The sequence below is a fragment of the Globicephala melas genome, chromosome 19, assembly GCF_963455315.2.
Source record: "Globicephala melas chromosome 19, mGloMel1.2, whole genome shotgun sequence".
NCBI lineage: Eukaryota > Metazoa > Chordata > Mammalia > Artiodactyla > Delphinidae > Globicephala > Globicephala melas.
The window spans coordinates 37,929,287-37,940,648 of record NC_083332.1 but is presented as its reverse complement, the minus strand read 5'-3'; positions in this window follow the sequence as shown (position 1 = coordinate 37,940,648).

Below are 11,362 nucleotides of genomic sequence, written 5' to 3'. Positions count from 1 at the left end.
GTAAATTTTGTGGCTGGAGGAGTAAAGCAATAAAATCCCCCTATCAACCTGTTGAGGATAACAGACATTTCTGCATTTAAGGATTCTTCAACTTTAATCAATAAATTGGACTTTCTGAAGAAAAAAAAAATTGAGATGATTACTAAATTAAACATGAATGAAAGTTGGCTTTAGAAACATTGGATATATGGAGTAATTTTGTTGTTGCTTGTTTGTTTCCCCTGGCCATTGGTATTGATTTATACAATGATAAAAACATGTATGCAAACTCATAAATATGTGTGGTAGACTAATTCCCCACCCCACCTCTCAAGATGTTGTAATCCTAATCTCAGAAACCTGTGACTGTTACTTTTCATTGCAAAAGCTCTTTGCAGATATGATTTAGCTTAAGAACCTGAGATGGGGGAACTATAAGCTAATATGCTTTAAGCCACCACATTTGTGGCAATTTGGTACAGTAACAATAAAAAAATACAGTTGACCAACATTTCAACATTGTAAACTTTATATTCAGGCATGGGTATCCTGTATCTTTTGAAAATAAAAATATCTGATAACCTCCAACCTTCTACCTGTATACCTGCATGGAAACAATTGACAGGCGTAGAGTCCTTTTCAGCAGGTGCATGAGCACTAAAACCATCAGTTACCCTCTTTAAAAATTATTCCCAGCAGCCCCACATATTAATGTAACCTGTATGGTCCCTGTGGAATTTGAGTCATAATCCCATTAGGCCATTATTAGACACTTAAGGGTATGAATAGGGTAACTTACTTACAACCCTATGAAAACATGAGGAATAAAATCAGCATCAAGAGTAAGAGATGCTAGCGGAGGAGGCAAAAGTATCTGAGATGTTCTACAAGGTCATTTTGTTCTGTTTGCCAAGATATTTTCCATAATTTCTACCAACCAACTGATACTTGACTCTCATACACCCATCTCCTTTGTACAAAAAAGTGTAATCATTTGTTGAATACACCATGCCGTTTCCTCCCTTATTGTCTTTGAACGTGCTTTTTCCCCCATATGGGATGTTCTTTCCTTTTAGTCTTGTCAGACTTCATTCAAAACCAAAATGAAGATTCAGTGCTGTGCATAGTTTTTGGGAAGCAGCAGCGTGCTCTTGAGTCCCAACCTCAGTTGTTGTTCTTTCCTCACTTATCAATGGGTCCAGGTTTCATAAGATAGGATCAAATAAAATGCATGTATTCTAGTAATGACCTTATTGATCATTATATTCAACATGCATGCCTTGATTTATTTATTCATAAATATTAAGCACCTTATATATGCTAGACATTGTATACGGCACTAGTCACATAATCTTGAAAAAATACAGATCATTCTATCCTAGAGCTTAGGGCCAGAATTCAATGATGATGTAAAGCTCATTTTCCATCTTTATAACCACAGTGCTAACACAGTGGCTGAGATATTAAGGTATCTGATAAATATTTGAAGGAAGGAAAGAAGAAAAAAGAGTGAGAGAATGGGAGAAGAAAAGGGAAAGAGAGGAACGAAGAATGAGAAATAGGGAGAGATGAGAAAGAAATAGGAGAGGGAAGAAGAGGCAGAGAAAGAACGGGTAATGTTCCCTGAATACCAAGTTCTCCCAACCAAAATTTGGGCTGGACCTAGCCCTGAAAAAGAAAAATAAGCAAGTTTCTATAGAATATGTATAGCTGCCATCTTGACAAAAATTCATTTTTATTTCATGTAGAATATCAAAGAGTGATGCCATGTTTCACAAACTTTCCCACTGAATTATTCTAATAGCAAAGAGGAGTGAGGGAGAACCTCCAGAGTCTCTCAACCCACTAGAAGAGAGGAATTTCTTTTAAGTCTCTGGATTTATTTGAAAAATTCATGTAAATTTTATATTCTACTCATAATATAGCCACTTTAGTTTAAATATAAAAAAACATTAGTTTTCTCTAAAACCTGCTAGTAAAATTTATGCCCTAGGAAATTGCATCCATAGTTACTGTGTGGCTGCTTATCCCACCCAACACACCACCACCTACTTGGCAGTAATGGGCATATACCAGCTTGCAAGGCAATGGACTGGGGAATCATCTGGGTCAGGTGGTCTCTGAAAATGTCCACAATGACTATCACTGGAAACAGTGAATGGGACTTTTTGCCACTAACCGTATAGCAGGGAGAGATGTCCACACAAAGAATCATCTGCTCTTACTTTATATACTTGGAGTCCTTTAAGTATTTTAAAACAGCAATTACTATTTAAGAAGCTCCATTTTAGCTGTTTCTAAATCAGTTAATAATATGTATTTTCCTTTTAATATCCTTCTGAGGAGACTAAAGTGCCTCTCACATTATTTCAATAATCTGCACAACATTTCCCTTTCAAAGATGGACTTTTTCATCACTTAAAGTACCTTATTTTATACCAAGTTAATATCTAATATCAAACGTTTCTCTGGCTTAAATAATAGCAATTTATAATTGGATGGCAGTTAGAATTTGAGCTTTAAATCTAGAGAATATTTGCTATTAAGTTAATACAATAAAATGGTTGGAACTGTAAGAATTTTTAAACTTGTGGGTATATTTTTATTTTTATTTTTTTTCGGTATGCGGGCCTCTCACTGTTGTGGCCTCTCCCGTTGCGGAGCACAGGCTCCGGACGCGCAGGCTCAGTGGCCATGGCCCATGGGCCCAGCCGCTCCGCAGCATGTGGGATCTTCCCGGCCTGGGGCACGAACCCTTGTCCCCTGCATCGGCAGGCAGACTCCCAACCATTGCGCCACCAGGGAAGCCCAACTTGTGGGTATATTATATCTATATTTATGTGTCTATTTTTTTAATTCATAGAAATATTTATAGTAGCAGATTTCTCACTTATTAGGAATGACCAGTTCTGGATGTAATAGTTTAAATAGATATTACTAAGTATGTTGGCATGTATAAATGTAAATGATGCTGCTTCAATTGGACTATGTAAAAAGACATGTATATTTTGCACAACTGAATGTCTCACATACCTGAGGGCCAATTACAAAACTCCTTTTTCTGTGTTTAGTAGAAAGTTTTATAAAATATTTGATAATTCTTTTCCAAAGGACATTGGAACCACTCATTCCCATTATTCAGATAATTCAGCCTGGAAATTGCTCTCTTTCTGTCAGGATCAGAGGATAGTTTATAAAGCCACCCCACAGAAAGAAGGTATTGGTAGTAGGCATTTTCCAGTATGTGAAGTGGAATAGAGCATGTCCCTGACCTGCCAAAATTGCTTGAACATGTTGTAAAGCGAAAAAGGACTATACATTTAAAATAACAGAACTATTATGGCATTTTTAAAAACTTTAAAATAGGTGCAGAGGGTTATCAGCATCTCTGTCTGAAATTAATATAATTATCAGCTTTTACTTTAACAAGTGTTCAGTCCAACATGAATCAATTTACACAAATATTATTAAACTCCTACTTTTTTATGGACTGATGATACAACAGTGATAAAAACACACAAAGCATTCTTTTTTATGGTGCTTACCGTCTAGTTGGTGAGATAATAAATCAGAAATTATCTGATATTTATTTAGCAGGACTGTTTATTGTCAAAGCGCTATGAGGGAAAATGAAGCAGGGGGTAGAACTAGAATGTACTGGCAAGGTGGACTCTCTGCAGGTTTGTCCAGGTATGGCCTCACTGAGGGATGGCAGCTGAGCTTTACAAATGAAAAAGTAACCATGTAACTAAATACCCAAGGAAAGTTATGCTAGGCAAGAGGACTAATAAGCTTGCCTTATTCAGTGAGTAGCAAGAATACTGGAGAGGTGTGAATAAGGACTGTGATAAGTGATAAATTCAGAAATAAGCAGGACACAGGTCACATAAGTCCCTATAGAGATGGTGAGGAGTTACATGCGAGGAGTGTTATGGAAATTCCTTGGAGTGGCTTCAGCAGCTACATTTCTTGATCTTATTTATGGTTAAAAGAAGATCACTCTGTTGCATAGGAAAAAAGTAAAAATAGCCAGGGAAAGAGTGGAAGGTAGGAGAGAGTTAGGAGAAATCATGATGGTCTAGAAGACAGGGACAGGGAACTTGTTGATACTAATATGTATGTTGTGCAGGGATCCAATTTAAGATATGTTTTGAAACCACATGATCATCTCAACAGGTGCAAAAAAAAGCATTTGATAAAATTCAACATCCATTCATGATAAAAACATCACAGTGGGTATAGCAGGAACATATCTCAACATAATAAAAGCTATTTATGACAAACCCACAACCAACATAACACTCAGCGGTGAAAAGCTGAAGGCCTTTCTGCTAAAATCTGGAGCAAGACAACCATTTCTATTAAACATAGTATTGGAAGTCCTAGCCACAGCAATCAGACAAGAAAAATATAAGGTATCCAAATTGGAAGGGAAGAGGTAAAATTGTCATTATGTGCAGATGACATGGTATATATAGAAAACCCTAAACACTCCATGCAAAAACTACTAGAACTGATAAATGAATGCAGCAAGATAGCAGGATACAAGATTAACATACATAAATCTGTTGCATTTCTTTACACTAACAATGAAATATCAGAAAGAAAAAGTAAACAACAAAAAAATCCCTTTTAAAATTGCATCAAAAAATGTAATAAAATACTTAGGAATAAACCTGACTAAGAAGGTGAAACACTTATATTCTGAGAACTATAAAACACTGATAAAGGAAACTGAAGATGATTTAAAGAAATGGAAAGATATCCCATGCTCTTAGATTAGAAGAATTAATATTGTTAAAATGGCCATACTGCCCAAAGCAATCTACAAATTTAATGCAATCCCTATCAAATTACCCATGACATTTGTTTACAGAACTAGAACAAATAATCCTAAAACTTATATGGAAACATAAAAGACCTAGAATTGCCAAAGCAATCCTGAGGAAAAAGAATAAAGCTGGAGGCATAACCCTCCCAGACTTCAGACAATACTACAAAGCTACAGTAATCAAACCAGCATGGTTTTGGCACAAAAACAGACATATGAATCAATGGAACAGAATACAGAGCCAAGAAATAAACCCACATGCCTACAGTCAATCAATCTTAGACAAAGGAGGCAAGAATACACAATGAGAAAAGACAGTCTCTTCAGGAATTGGTTTTGGCGAAACTGGACAGCTGCATGTAAATTAATGAAGTTAGAACACACCCGCATGCCACACACAAAAATAAACTCGAAATGGCTTAAAACTTAAATACAAGACATGACACCACAAAACTCCTAGAAGAGAACACAGGCAAAACATTCTCTGACATAAATTGTAGTAATGTTTTCTTAGGTCAGTCTCCCAAGGCAATAGAAATAAAAGCAAAAATAAACAGATGGAACCTAATCAAACTTATAAGCTTTTGCACAGCAAAGGAAACCATAAACAAAATGAAAAAACAACCTACAGAATGGGAGAAAATATCTGCAAATGATGCAACTGACAAGGCATTAATTTCCAAAATATAAAAACAGCTCATATAACTCAATAACAAAAAGACAAACAACCCAATCAAAAATTGGGCCAAAGACCTAAATAGATATTTCTCCAAAGAAGATGCACAGATGGCCATAAGGCACATGAAAAGATGCTCAACATTGCTAATTATTAGAGAAATGCAAATCAAAACTGCAGTGAGATATCACTTCATATTGGTCAGAATGGCCATCATCAACAAGTCTACAAATAATAAATGCTGGAGAGGGTATGGAGAAAAGGGAACCCTCCTACTCTGCTGGTGGGAATGTAAATTGGTACAAGCACTATGGAGAATAGTATGGAGGTTCCTTAAGAAACTAAAAATCGAGCTATCATATGTTCCTGCAATCCCACTCCTGGGCATATATCCAGAGAAAACCATAAGTTGAAATGATACATACACCCCAATGTTCATTGCAGCACTATTTACAATAGCCAGGACATGGAAGCAACCTAAATGTCCATTGACAGATGAATGGATAAAGAAGATGTGGTACATGTATACAATGGAATATTACTCAGCAATAAAAAAGAATGAAATAATGCATTTGAAGCAACATGGATGGACCTAGAGATTGTTATACTGAATGAAGTAAGTCAAAGACAAATATCATATGATATCTCTTATATGTAGAATCTAAAAAAAAATGGTACAAATGAACTTATTTACAAAACAGAAATAGACTTCTCTGGTGGCACAGTGGTTAAGACTCTGTGCTCCCAATGCAGGGGGCCTGGGTTTGAACCCTGGTCAGGGAGGTAGATCCCACATACATGTCACAACTAAAAGTTTGCATGCCACAACTAAGGAGCCTGTGTGCCGCAACTAAGAAGCCCACGAGACACAACTAAAGAGCCCACCTGCCAAAACTAAGACTGAGTACAAATAAATAAATAAATAAGAAAAGCAGATGTTCATCAGGATGCAGTCGAACTAGAACAAATATTAAAAAACAAAACAAAACAAAACCAGAAATAGAGTCACAGACATAGAAAACAAACTTACAGTTACCAGGGTGGGGAAGCGGGGCCAGTGGGGGGCACTAAGGGATAAACTGGAAGATTGGGATTGACATATACACACTATTATTTATAAAATAAATAACTAATAAGGACTGTATAGCACAGGGAACACTTCTCAATACTCTGTAATGACCTATATAAGAAAACAATCTACAAAAGAGTGGATATATGTATAGGTATAACTGATTCACTTTGCTCTACACCAGAAACTAACACAACATTGTAAATCAACTATACCCCAATAAATTTTTTTTAAATAAAAAATAAAAATAGAACAACCCTATGATCCAGGAATCCCACTCCTGGACATATATCTGGAAAAGACAAAATCTCTAATTCAAAATGATACATGCCCACCAATATTCATGTATATGGCCGCACTATTTACAAGAGCCAAGACATGGAAACAACCTAAATGTCCATCGACAGAAAAATGGATAAAGAAGATGTGATGTGTGTGTGTATATATGTATGTGTATACACACACACACACACACACACACACACACACACACACGCATCTATCTACCTACACACACTCAGAATGGAATATCACTCAGCCATATAAAAGAATGAAATAATGCCATTTGCAGCAACATGGATGGACCTAGAGATTATCATACTAAGTGCAGTCAGACAAAGACAAATACTGTATGATGTCACTTATATGTGGAATCTAAAATATAATACAAATGAACTTATTTGCAAAACAGACTCACAGACATAGAAACCAAACTTATGGTTATCAAAGGGGCAAGTGGGGGTAATAAATTAGGAGTTTGTAATTAGCAGATACAAACTACTATATAAAATAAACAATAAGGTCCTATTGTATAGCACAGGGAACTGTATTTAATATCTTGTAATAAACTATAATGAAAAAGAATATAAAATATATATATACACACATTATAACTGAATCACTTTGCTGTACACCAGAAACTAACACAACATTGTAAATTAACTATGCTTCAATTTAAAGAAATAAAAAAATATATACCAATATATGCTTTGAAAGTAAAAGCAATAAAACTGCTGATGCCTTTGGTATGAGGAGTGGGAAAAAATGGAAAACTAGAATGATAGAAGGTTTGGTCTATACATCTGTGTGAATATCAGTGTCAATAATAAAGATGAGAACAGTGTTGGGGGGGGGATGATCAGTTTGGGGGAATCAGGAGTTGTTTGCCACTCATAAGTTTGAGATGTCAATGAGATATTCAAGTGGAGATGCCCAATAGTTAACCGGAGAGTTAGTCTGCAGGGGATGGGAGAAGTTAAAGGCAGAGCTATGTATCTGAATATTGTCAACATACAGTCCTTATTTACAGTAATGTGTCTGGATGAGAACAGTTTTAACTGAAAATTTATTTAGAGAAGAGTGACAAAGATTGATTCCTGATTTATTTCACCACTTAAACATTGGAAGTAAGCTAGAAGGAGCCAACAAAAGAACTTGAGAAGCAGTATCAGGAGAAGTGGGAGGAGCATCAGGAGACCGAGGATCCTCAGAAGCCGAAGAAGAAAGTGATTCATAAAGAAGAGGTAATTGTGTCAAATGCTACTTTGTTCAAGTGAGATGAAGCTGCTAATCACCACCGGACATATCTAGATGTAAATCTTTGGAGAGTCAGTCAATGACATAGGGGAGGCCAAACTACTAATAGGAGTGTACTGAGTGCACAATGGGGATGAAGAAGAGAAACCTGTAGGTTTAGGCGGTTTTGAGTCCTTTGCCCATAAAGGATCACAGAGTATTGGGGTGGTAGCTGGAGGAACACGGGGTCAAGGGATTTTTAAAAAATGAGTTATGGGCTTCCCTGGTGGCACAGTGGTTGAGAGTCCGCCTGCCAGTGCAGGGGACATGGGTTCGAGCCCTGGTCCGGGAAGATCCCACATGCTGCAGAGCAACTAAGCCCATGCACCACAACTACTGACTGAGCCTGCGCTCTAGAGCCCGAGAGCCACAGCTGCTGGGCCCACGTGCCACAACTGCTGAAGCCTGTGTGCCTGAAGCCCGTGCTCTGCAACAAGAGAAGCCACCTCAATGAGGGCTTGTAGTTGCCCAGTCTGCTCCAATCTCCTATTTGTTCCTTGACTCATTTCTTCATAATAAACTACAATGTCTCTCCTGAACAACTGACCACCACCCAGGATAGAAGTGATAATTGCTACAACTTAATAATTTTTTTTGTCATCTCCAGATATCAACAACAGAAAGAAATCCTGGGTTATTTTTGTTCAACAACTAAAATTTCAGATGATAAGACTGATTCTTATATTGTGCAAATCTTTGTTTTATAGCTTTGATTATGTCCTGACTATGGAAAGATATAGGAAGTAGGTGTTTCAGTTGCTGCCAGTGTCATGTGACTAAAAATTAAAATAAAAATATTAGGTTGCATTAAGAGAAGAATAGGGTGAAAATCAAAGAAGGTGACCATCTTTTACTTTCCTCTTCTAATTATACCAGACTTGATAAATGGTAGTGATGTTATATTTATCTAATATTTTTGGTAGGTTTTTATGTGCCTGGTTCTGGGAATAGAGAAAAAAGATACAATCCCAACACTGAAGAGGCTCAGAATCAAATAGGAATAGTACAGACAAGAAATTGCAACAGTGTGTAAAATGCTCTTACTCTATGATGTACAGGGGGCTGTGAACAGAGCATCCAGAGGGTTGATACCCAATTCAATTCTTGCCCTTTCTTCCCAGAATACATGGTACTACATGATCAAGATGGTACTAAAAAGAACAAAGAGAACATTGTAAGATGAGAAGGGCTGCCACACTTTCAAAGGCTGCATGCTATATGTTGGTTTTTGACAATCAAGAAAATGTGTAGGGGCTATTAAAAATAAAAACAATTAACATATTAACAACATGCTGAGCACTTACTGTGTACTAGGTGAATTAATTTTACCATATTAACAAACTCTATAAAGTAGGTTGCATAGTTTAATCTCTCTTTTACAATGAAGCAAAGGAAAGGCATGGAGGTGAGTTGTTTTTCCAAGGTCACAGAGCTGTATTGGCAGGGACTAGTTCACAGAGTCAGTTCAACTTCAGAGCCTAACTAATGCTCAACTCTGACAACTAAACCAGAGGGCGAGGATGTAGAAACTGTGACTTATGAGGAATCAATAAAATAACTCCTCTCTCTTCATCTCCAGGTTAAACATCCTGAGAGCATCTGAGACGGTGAGGGTCATGGTTAGAACATTTAAATACTTAAAATAAAGCAAAGTATTTTTCCCACACGAGACATTTACGTGACTCCTGATAATAGAGCTAGGAGTGAAATATCAAAGTTATAAGAGACAGAATTGATCTAATAAAAGGGATCCATTGATTTAAAAAAAGTCTCCTCTGTCATTAGGCAGTAGGCCAAAACCGGATGACCAGAATTGTTCAATTATACGTCATCTACCACAATCATATGATTAACTAAAATTAACACATCTCAGTGTAAAAGTGCTTAAGGAATAGAAAAAAATTACATTCCAACTAAGCTTTAGAAAGCTTCACCTGAAGTGAAAAGAAACTTTAATGTATCTGGTCATGCTATGGTTTAGAGCTATTGACTGAAGAATACATCTGTAGAGACTGGTTTGGGGAATCTTCCAAGAGAAAATAGAATGTTAAAAATGATCTGATACAAATTTTAATTGATCTAGTGGAACTGCTGCTTACAAGTTACATAAAGTCTCTGAATCTCTTGTTTCTTCACCAGTAATACAGGAATAATAATGTCTTCCAGAAATACCATACAGAATTGAATTTACTCATAATGCAACACTTTCCACAGTTTCTGATATGTAATACATAGTAAATATTTTCATGTTATATATGTAAATGAATAGCATGGCCTATACTTACTGACAGTTTTTAAGTTGAGCAGTCAGAGAAAGGTACACTTATAGAGCTGAGCATAGAGCTGTCTAATTTTGTTAGCTTGTTTTCAATTAACTCTATTGTTTTTGTAAATTTGTAATAGAAAATTACATTAAAAATTTATCAAATTCAGAAATATGAAAAAAAAGAAACACTGCACAAAAGTAACCACAGTTAACAAAGCAGAGCATTTTATGATGTAATGAACTCTTTTCACAACACAAGGAGTTTTGGTTATTCCTGGTCTGTTTAGTGCTGTAATTGTGGCCTTGCTTTAATGATTCAAGTGTCTTCACACTGGTCCAAACTGAAATTGACTGATGCTGGAAATGGACTGTGTTCTTCTTAAGCGAAACATTATAGGTATGCATTTGATTTAGTTTTATAAATTCAAGGAATCTCAGGAGCATACATAAATAACTTCGTTCATGGTATATGAAGAGTTTTGTTTTTTATATAGAGTATACAGAGCTGAGGAACACTTGCAAAGTGGGGGAAAATGAAGGAATCCCTTTTTTAAGCCTGGAGGTCCAGGCTTTCTCTTTTGAGATCCTGATCTTTTGTTTTCAGGTGGGAGATGTCTAGGCACCAATTATTAACTAACTTGAGGATTTTCTCTAGTAAATTATACAAGTCCTTTTCTTTCCACTTTTTGCACCTCTTAACGTTGCTGAATAGGTTTTTCAAAATTAGAATCCCATGTGTTAGTTATTTGCATTCATGTCAAATGTTTCAAGGGCAAGTAGGACACTCTGTCCACACTACTTTACATCACATATTACAGAGGTACTAATTTCTCCATCATCATAAAAGCTCATGATTATCTTTGGATTTTTTCACTGCTATTTGATTCATAGATACATGTCTGGATGCTGACGTCATGTATATTTTATTAAAACCTCACCAAGCATCAGCAAAGATAACTGTTCATA